Source organism: Myodes glareolus, chromosome 6 (assembly GCF_982192425.1).
Source record: "Myodes glareolus chromosome 6, mMyoGla1.1, whole genome shotgun sequence".
Classification (NCBI taxonomy): Eukaryota; Metazoa; Chordata; class Mammalia; order Rodentia; family Cricetidae; genus Myodes; species Myodes glareolus.
In genome coordinates this window covers 8,118,728-8,129,228 of record NC_142031.1, presented here as the reverse complement: position 1 = coordinate 8,129,228, position 10,501 = coordinate 8,118,728, and the positions used below count along the sequence as shown (strand labels likewise).

Below are 10,501 nucleotides of genomic sequence, written 5' to 3'. Positions count from 1 at the left end.
GGTGGAGTGGAGGCCACATGTAGCCTGTCTTAAAGCGGTAACAGTCGAGTAGGGGCCATGGTTATAAGGCCAAGAGTGATGCTCAGTTCCTCCTCTGCCTTCCCCAGATTGGGGGTCCCAGAGGAGAAGGCCAGGCTAAAGGGTGAGTGACCCCTGAGTGCACTTCCCCCAAATGCTCTGGCATTCCTTGGCTGATGGAGTGTATGGGAGTCAGACTTCACTCAAGGGAGTTCCTACTGAGACCCCATCCTGTCCCCTCCCCCATCTGCTTCCCCCCCTGTGCTTTCCATCCCCTCCCCAAAGCTGGCCACTTCATACACACACACACACACACACACACACACACACAGACACACGTATTCAGCATGTGTTCCCTTATTCTTTAGACACATGTCTGGAGTCTGGAAACTCCTTTGCTGAGACACACCCTGAGCTAGGAACAAAAGTCTAAGGACTCAGCCTACCCCCGAGAAGCACAGGGTCTGGTGTGTGTGTGTGTGTGTGTGAATAGAATATAAATTGAAAGATGTCTACACCCTGGGTGCCAGGGCTCGTAGCCTAGTGGGCAGGGCTGGTCCCAGGAACAGAGAAAGGCGTTTGCTCCCAGACTAGGCAACTTCCTGGGGAGGCCGTCTCTCAGGCTGAATCATCTCACAAAGGTGATACATTCCAGGTGAAGGACTAGGTAAGAGAGCAGAGGCAAACACAGCCCCTGGGGACATGGAGACGGTTAGTATGGCTGGCCCTCAGGGCTTCAGAGTGGTTGGAAACGGACTCTCTATTCCATGATGAAATCCTGCCCCGAGAGCAGCACCGACAGCAGCGCTGGCTTAGGTTTAGGATCCGTCCTGCGGGAAGAGAGGTTTACAAAGATCCTTCTGTGTTGGAAACACAGACTGCGTTGTTGAAGGATGACGTTGGTGATGGTGGTGATGATGGTGACGACAATGGCTGGGAAAGGGAAGGAGGAGCACAGAAGCCATGGCGATGATAAAATTGAAGATGGCCACGGCATGGGTGATGTGGGTGACAATAAGAATTGTGATGGTGATGGCGTTGGCTGTGACGGTAATGGTGGTGGTAGCTGTGATGGTGGTGGTGGTGGTGGTGGTGGCTGTGACGGTGATGGTGGTGGCTGTGAAGGTGGTGGTGGTGGCTGTGACGGTGATGGTGGTGGCTGTGAAGGTGATGGTGGTGGCTGAGGGTGGTGGTGGTGGCTGTGACGGTGATGGTGGTGGTGGTGGTGGTGGCTGTGACGGTGATGGTGGTGGTGGTGGCTGTGACAGTGATGGTGGTCGTGGTGGTGGTGGCTGTGACAGTGATGGTGGTGGCTGTGAAGGTGATGGTGGTGGTGGTGGCTGTGACGGTGATGGTGGTGGCTGTGATGGTGGTGGTGGGTTTGTGATAACATTTGTGAACTAAGCCTATTCATGGTGGTGAGGTTTGTGATTGTCATGATGTTCAAGATCATGGTAGTGGTGATTATGTTGGAGAGCATGATGTTTTTGGTGGTGGTGGAGATCATGGAGGTGGTGATAGTGGGCAATGATGGCTGTGACGACGGAGGCGGGGATCACGGTGGCGGTTATGGTGGTGGCAACGGTCAGTAGTGGTGTCTGTGATGATGAAGGGGAGGATCATGGTGGCGGTTGTGATGGTAGGAATGGCGGCAGTGATGACAAGGACAGTACTGATCACAGTTGTTGCTTTGCTATCTGTGAGTGAAGCCAGCCGAGAAGTTGTTCATCTACTCACGGTGACCAAGAGTGTGGTGATCATCTTGATGGCGGCTGCCATAAGGGTGATCAAATCCGTCTTAGTGGCTCTAGACAGCAGCTTAATCGAGACCACAATGGACAATCAAGGTCACAATTCAGTTCTTAATGCCCTGCGCGAGGATCAAGATGACAGGAATAAAAGGCCTAGAGGCGGAAGGGCTGGGACCCGCCTGGGCTCTGGTTCTGGGGAACTTGTGGAGTTGTCATCCATCCAGCACCTAGTCTGGGTGCTAGGGCGACCTGTAGAATGGGGCCTGTGGTCTCCGAGTGGACACGAGCCATGGCAACACAAAGTCTGGGAAGTAGCTGGGATGTGACAGTAGCAGAGGCACTTGGGGACTGAGGACCCCCCATCCAGCATTGGGGACTCCCCATAGAGCACTGAGGACTACCCATCCAGCATTGCAAGGACCTTAAAGTTTCTAATCAGTTTAAGCAGATCTGAACCTTACCTTCTCCTTTTTTAAAAAGATATTTTTAAAATTTTATTATTTGTATGTGTATGCATGTTTTTGCCAGCTGCACATATGTGTATGCATCATGTATGTGACTGGTGTCAGCAGAGGCCAGGAGGCATCAGATCCTCTGGAACTGGAACCACAGTGCTGTGATCCGTTGTGTGGGTGCTGGGAATTGAACCTGGGTCCTCTGCAAGAGCAGTCAGTGCTCTTAACCTCTGAGCCACCTTTCCAGCTCCTAAAAACGTTTTGAGATAACAGTAGGATTACACCATTTCCCTTGCCCTTCTTTCCTTCACCCCCCCCCCCCGCCCCCCGTACCCCTTTCTGCCTGCTCTCGCTTCCCTTCCAGATGCTCTGACTAGCTCAGGCTGACTTCAAACCCACGATCCTTCTGCCTCCCAAGCGTTATGACAGCTGGCTCCGGTGCAGGCCCTCAAGCAGCCCCAGATGATCATCCCCCTTCTCTGGTGCCTTGGCAACCTCAGTGTTCCAGCACTTGCTGTTACCTGTCTTTCCACAGAGACAGATCCTGAGCTTGCCATGGTCGGGAACTCCTTTGACCTCTAGTTCCACATGCTTAGAGGAGCCTGTGTCATAGGGTTCCCAGAAAATGCCAGATGTGTTGATTTATTGGGGTTACTGACTGATTGAGGGCCCTTTTGCTGCCCCCTGAGGCTCTCCAGAACTGGCACTCTCTGGTGGTCACAGCTGCCAGTTTAGGGTGGCGATAGAGAGGATCTGACATGGGAAAGAAAACAGCCTTGTGGTTACTGTGGATAAAATCCTCCTCCTTTTAAACACTAAAACATTTTTATTTTAGTGTGCCAATGTTTTGCCTTCATGCAAGTCTGTGCACCATGTGTGTACAGTGTGTACAGTCTACACGGTGTGTACCGTGTGCACAGCATGTACAGTGTGTGCAATGTGTACAACACATACAATGTGTGCAGTGTATACAGTATGTACAGTGTGTATAGTGTGTGCAGTGTATACAGTGTGTACAGCATATAGAGTGTGTGCAGTTTATACATTGTGTACAGTGAGTATAGTCTGCATGGTTTGTACAGTGTGCACAGTGTGTATAATGCGTACAGTGTGTACAGCATATACAGTGTGTACAGCGTATACAGTGTGTACAGCGTATACAGTGTGTACAGTGTATATGGGGTGTACAGCGTGTATAATGTGTGTAGTGTATACAGTGTGTACAGTGTATATAGTCTGCATGGTGTGTACAGTGTGCACAACATATACAGTGTGCACAATGTGTACAGTGTGTGCAGTGTATACAGTATGTACAGTGTGTATAGTGTGTGCAGTGTATACAGTGTGTACAGCATATAGAGTGTGTGCAGTTTATACATTGTGTACAGTGAGTATAGTCTGCATGGTGTGTACAGTGTGCACAACATATACAGTGTGCGCAATGTGTACAGTGTGTGCAGTGTATACAGTGTGTAGTGTGTGCAATGTGTACAGTGTGCATAGCATGTATAGTGTGTACAATGTGTGCAGTGTGTACAGTGTATGTGGTGTGTGCAGCATATAGTGTGTATGTTGCCTGCAGAGGGCAGAAAAGGGCATTAGATCCTTTGGAACTGGAGTTACAGATGGTTATGAATGGCCAAGTCGATGCTGAGAACGGAACCTGAGTCCTCGAGAAGAGCAACCTGTGCTCTTAACCGCTGAGCCATCTCTCCAAACCAAATTAAGACCCTTTTACAACGTCAACTGTGCCAGCAATCGGACCTTGAATTCAATGGCATCAGACCACACTAACCACACCCACACTTGGCTTGTCTCTTTCTTGTGGGCTGGGGTCTCGCTTGGATTTGACACAGCTAGATTGGAGATACGGGCTACATTTTGGCCAGTAAGCCAGGGAATCTCAGTGGGCCCTTCAGGGACTGTGGACACGCGTGAATGAAAATCTGCGCCTCCGTTCCCTTAGCGTCTTCCACGCTTTTTCACCCCCAGAGAGATGTTGATCACTGAGAGTCATGGCTGTTCTCTTCCCACCCTTAAGAAGAAATGTGATAAAAATACAAATCCAGGTTAAAATGGTAGTTCAGAGGTAGATTGTGGTGTGTGTGGGGAGGGGGCCTGGGTTCAGTACAAATCTGCAGTATTTTTATTGGTGATACTGTTAAAATCGGCTCACAGGGGCCCTGTTACATTCTGGCTGTATGCTCCCCTGAGCTCAGAGCCCTGAAGAAGGAAGGTGTCCTTGCTACCTTCTGGCGTTGGCCTGCTGGAGATGGCCACTGTGCCCAGCCCTGTCCACCAAACAGCCCACAATGAGAACCAAAGGATACTCTCCGTTGATCGACGTGGAAACTTAGGCCCAAAGACAGGAGGCAGGGTGAGGGGACCTAAACAACTCAGCTCTACCAACCGTCTCTCAGATATATACATGGTCAGACAAGTACCATGTAATGTAATATGTATTGTATATAATGTTACATAGCACATATATGTGTGTATGTTATGTATATATGTATTTATGCATCTATCTATCTATCATCTATCTATCTATCTATCTATCTATCTATCTATCTATCTATCTATCTATCTATCTATCTATCTATCTATCATATCTTGCTGGTCACTCTCTTTGTATCAAGTGGCATTACAGGGCTTAGGACACAAAATCCCTGTTCTCAAGGACCTTTCTCTGGTAGGTTAGAAGATTCAAGAGAAGTCAAGAAACTTGTCACTAACTGTAGCATGAGGTAGTTCATTGTTGTACCTTCTTATGTGTGCATTTGTGAGTATGTATGTGTGTGTACCTGTGTACGTATGTGTATATATGCATGTGTGTATTACATGTGTATATGCATGTGTTTATGTGTCTATATATCTATACATGTGTGTCTATGTGTATGTGTGCACATATATATATGTGTGTGTGTGTGTGTGTGTGTGTGTGTGTGTGTGTGTGTGTGTGCTTTCATACCTAGAGGCCAGAGAACAACGTTGGTTGTCATTTCTCATTCCTCTGCCTTGTCTCTTTTGAGACAGGATCTGTCACTGACTTGGAGCTCACCAGGCAGGCGAGGCTGGCCAGCAAGTCCCAGGGGTCCACCCATCTCCAAGTCCCCAGTGCTGAGATTACAGGTGCCCACAACCATACCTGGCTTTTGTTTGCTTTTTTTTTTTTTTTTTTTTTTGATTTTTGAGACAGGGTTTCTCTGTAGTTTTTGGTGCCTGTCCTGGAACTAGCTCTTGTAGACCAGGCTGGCCTCGAACTCACAGAGATCCACCTGCCTCTGCCACCCGAGTGCTGGGATTAAAGGCGTGCGCCACCATCGCCCGGCCTTTTGTTTTGTTTTTGAGACTGGGTTTCTCTGTAGCTCTGGAGCCTGTCCTGGAACTCACTCTATAGAACAGATTGACCTCAAACTCACAGAGATCTGTCCACCTCTGCCTCCTGAATGCTGGGATTAAAGGCATGTACCACCACCTCCTGGCTGCTAAACTCCTTTCTTGCTTTCCCTATCTTCCTCTGGTACTTACTTAATATTGTCTGAATTACAGTTTGCTTAGCCTGTGTACATGGGTTATTTCTGTCACTAACTTGGAGGCTGGTAGTCCACAGCTCAACTCATTTGGCTGTCGTGGGGTCAGTTTACCCTCTCTGCTGGTACCAGGAAACTGGACAGAAACCTATGCAGCAATGTTCATCAGAAAATGGACTACAGGCCACACAAGATGACGATCAATAAGAGAAAGAAAATAAAAAAGAGAGGTAGGACTATATTAGTTCACTACTTGAAGAGGTTCAACACTTTTTGGGGGGATGCAGGAGCAAGACTGTCTCCCCCAAATTTTGTGGGGGCTGGAGAGATGACCCAGTGGCTAAGAGCATGTACTGCTCTTGCAGAGGATCTGAGTTTGGATCCCAACACTCACACCAGACAGCACACAATTGAGCATAATTTCAATCCAGGGAATCTTATGCCCCTTTTGGCCTCCATGGGTACTGCACACACATGGACACACACACACACACACACACACACACAATTTTTAAAAAAATCTTAAAAATCATTTCATGATTTGTAAAAGTGGTATGAAATCCAAATTCCAATATCTGTAAATAATATTTAATTAGAACTCAGTTAAACTTGCTCAGTTACCTGCTGTTGGACACTGCTTTTGTTTCTCATAGCTGATTGAGACTGTATGGTGTCTGTGTTGCTTTGCTATGCTCTGTTTGACTGCTCAGACTGTCACAAATCACAATTATAGCTCATGGTGGCCTCCATGTTTATACCCTGCTCTTTGCCAATGCCTGTGGACCACGCTACCTTAGCGTGTGACTGACCTCTGTATTAGAAAGGAGGTTTCAGGGGCAGGGACTTTGGGTCTGTTTATTATTTATTTGCTTATTTTCTGAGCGTGGTAGTTAATATTGTTTATCAACCTGACAAGATCGAGAATCCCCTTGGAGACAAACCTGGGGGGGGGGGCAGATGCATGTCTGTGAGGGGGTTTCTAGATTGGGTTAAATGAGATAGAAAGACCCATCACAACTGTGGGAGGCCCCCTTGTATGATCTGGGATCCTGGACTGGAAAAAAAAAAACCGAAGGTGAGCTGTGTCCCAGCATGCATCTCTTTCTACTTCCTCACTATAGATACAATGTGACCAGCTACCTCAAGCTCCTGTTGCTGCACGCTCCCTGCTGTCATGGACTGTGTCTCTACAAACTGTGAGCTCAGATAAACCCTTCCTTCTTTAAATAGCTCCCACCTGGCGCTTTTCTGTCACAGCCATGAGGCAAAATTAACTGGTACACTGGGCATATAGAACAGTACTTCCGCTTCTGCCTCTGGGTGCGTGATAGACCATAGTCACCCCCCTACCCTAAGTACCAGAAGTGAAAAGCTCCAGAGCCACTCTTTGCTGACGCTAGACCACAGGCTGCGCAGAACGATAATCCCTAGGAGAAGGAAGAGGACAATGAAAAGCACAGCAACTATGGTAACTCGCTGCTTAAAGACTCACCGGGCCAGAGCATGGGCGAGGAAGAAAGAAGGCTGAACGGGGGTGGGTGGGTGGGGGTGGGGTGGATGACCTTCCTGAATTGAGATAGATCATGGAGTTCATGGAGGAAGAGCAACAAAAATTTGTAGAGGAAATCACTGAGGAGGACGGAACATGCAGAGACCTGAGGAGGCTTTTCTCTCATATAACCAGACAGGAAAGGACCCCTACTTCATAGGGGAACTGAGCAGCGCCCTCAAGAGTTACTGCCTGGATTATTCCCAGTTTGAGACTACCTCGAGCCAGCAGAGTTTCAGTGCAAGTCCTGGCAAGGGCACATCTACGGCAAATAGCATGGCCACATCTGGAACAAAGAAATATTTAGAAGACTACAACCAAATCAATCCAGAGTCCAACAGTGCACAGGCTTAAATTTTGACTGAGGGGCTGGGCACGTAGCTGGATAGAATTGCTTTGCACACACGAGACCCTCGCACACCACACAAACCAAACCATGCCTGGAATCCTAGCACCTGGAAGGGGGAGGCAGAGGATCAGGAGTTCAAAGACATTCTTAACTATATAACGATTTTGAGGCCAGCACGGACTACATGAGACACTCTTTCAAAAATAAAATAAATGTTGGTTGAACAAGCAAGTGAGTAAATAGCTCCCAGTGAGGCTTAGATTTCCTGTGGCTGGAGGCTAGGGATGCAGAGGGAAGGACAGAATTCAGTCCTTCAGAAACAGTCTGAGCTCAGGTTTAGATGGATAAACGCAGAAAGCACCACAGATACGCTGTACCTGCATCTGTTGAAGAGGCTGTGGAGCAGACACCTGGTTGTCACAAGCATCCCTTGCCACATCTTAGTTTCAAATTCCATTGTCTGAAAAATGGAGAGAAAGCAAGCTCTAGGACCTGAGCCGTGAACATACAAGACCAGGTGGCTCACCTATCAGGGCAGGGCTAACCAAAGGGATCTGGGAACCAGCCTGCCGGAGCCCTCCATGACCCAAGCTGGAACAATTTGGAAGGAAAAGTGGTGTCTTGTTTAAAAATCATTCTAAAATAAGGTTATTTTTCAAAATACCCTCAATCTGACGAAAGTTATACAGGACTCCTTAACATTTTCAAAGTCATGAAAAATAAGAAACCCAGAAACGATCGCAGACCAGAAGATACAGAGGAGCCATGAAAACAAGACAGGATCTTATATAGCCCAGTCTAGCCTCCAACTAGCTATATAGCCTCTGCTGTCCTTGACCTCCCAATCCTGCACCTCTATCCGCTGAGTGCTAGGATTCTAGGCATGTGTCGCTGTGCCCGGCTCAACGTGGTGTGCTGGGTTAAATCCTGGGACAGAAGAACGCAGTGCAAAACGCAGAATGAACAAGCACGAACCCAGGGGTACATAGAGGGAAGAGGTGAATTTTTCTTCCAAAATAATTTTCAGCAATGTATGTGGAGACACCCCAGAAGAGGTGGAGCTTAGTCCACAATCCTGAGTGTGAGCCGCGCTCTTTGACACGCTTCCAAAGAGGAGGGAACCATGTGAACCGCGACTCCGCGACTCTGCTATTGCTAATGGAGAGACACAGCAGCAACACAGGACCAAGCTTCGGGCCCACATCACTGGTGATGTCACCGGAACACTGGATGCTGCAATGAGGAGGGACACTCACCTTGGTAGTCCAATCTGATCACGAGACAGAGAGCAGCCATATTCAGAGCGGGAACTTTCTCTAGGTTATCTGGCCAAGACTCCTCAAGAATGCCAAGGTCACGGGTTCACGAGTCTAGTTTCCTTTCTGATAAAACACTTGAGCCAAAAGCAACTTGGGGAGGAGGGTTTACTTGGTTTAGACTTCCAAGGCGCAATCTGTCATCAAGGGAAGTCAGGGCAGAAGCTCTAGGCAGGAACCTGAAGGCACACTGTTTGCTGGCTTGCTCTCAGATGCATGTTTAGCTTCTCATTTTTTCTTTTTCTTTGATACAGGGTTTCTCTGTGTATCCCTGGCAGGCCTGGAACTTACCTTATAGACCAAGCTGGTCCTAAATTCCTAGAGATCCATCTGCTTCAGCCTCCCTGGTGCCAAGATTAAAGGTGTGAACCGAACACCCAACCTAGCTAGCTTTATTATACAACCCGAGGCCACCCGCCTAGGGATGGTGCTGCCCACAGTGGACTGGGCCCTCCTGCATCAGTCAATAATCAAGCCAGTCCCACACAAACATGACCACAGGCCAATGCAACCTTGGAAATTCTTCGACTGAGATTTTTCTCTTCCCAGGGGATGTCAGATTGTGTTGACAATAAATACCAACACAGTCAGGAGCAATAGGAAGCTGAGACATTCTTACAGGCTAGGGGATACTGGGGAGCCATGACAGCCAGATGCAATATGATGTTCTACATTAGATCTGGGGTTAGGAAGAGGAAATTAACAGAACAACTGGCTAAACTGCCAGGTTTGGAGCTGGTTTACAGTGACCTGTCCATGTCAGTTTCTGGAGTTTTGATGAACGTTTCATGGTGACATCTAACAGGGGCAATGGGGAATACTGGATTGCATGTGTGGGAATTATCTGTACTATTTTTGAAACTTTTCTGTAAATTTAAAATTATTCCAAAATGAAAAGTTTATTTTTAAAAGAAAATGTCCTGAATTCAATAAAAGTTACTGGGCAAGCAAAGGAGTAAAACATGACCCATATCTTGGAGAAAAATCAATCAATAGAGAAAGACCCAGAAATGTCACAAATGGTAGAGTTAGCAGACAAGGACACCAGCATCATGCCCTTCATATCCAGGAAGGTGGAGGAAGTTAAAAGCGTGCTGAAAGAAACAGAAGTGTTAAGACACCCAGCATCAGCTTTCGGCCTCCACATATATATACACACACATATAAGCCTGCATATGCATTCAAACCTGCATACACGCATAGCTTCTACCTCACCACACAACTCTGTGTGTGTTGTGTGTGTGTGTGTTTTAAATACAAAGACTGGGGCTGAAGAGACAGCTCGGTGAATAAAATGTTTGTTGCCCAAGGGTCAGAACCTGAGTTCAGCTCCTGGGCACTGTGTAAAAGGACAGTTATGGTGTGTGCCCCTGTAACTCTGGTGTGGGGAGGTGGGGACAGTAGGGTCCCTGGAGCTGCTTAGCTATCTGACTGAAGCTGAGACATGAAAAAACCTGTCTCAGAATAATAAGGTGGAGAGTGATTGAGAAAAACTCCTGATGCTGACCTCTGGTTTCCACGTGTGTGTGC

General features: G+C 47.7%; 1 long non-coding RNA gene across 2 annotated transcripts; it reads left to right on the top strand.

Annotated features, from left to right (window-relative positions):
• The first annotated feature begins 697 nt into the window (after positions 1-697).
• Positions 698-9,918, top strand: LOC146894080 (uncharacterized). 2 transcript variants are annotated; one of them, XR_015738029.1, is made up of 6 exons: positions 698-729; positions 4,403-4,601; positions 5,261-5,356; positions 5,831-5,987; positions 6,879-7,225; positions 7,442-9,918. It is a non-coding gene; the product is annotated as an uncharacterized LOC146894080 (long non-coding RNA). The 2 variants fall into 2 exon arrangements; XR_015738028.1 differs by lacking the exon at positions 7,442-9,918 and having other exon boundaries at positions 6,879-7,281.
• Positions 9,919-10,501: the final 583 nt, after the last annotated feature.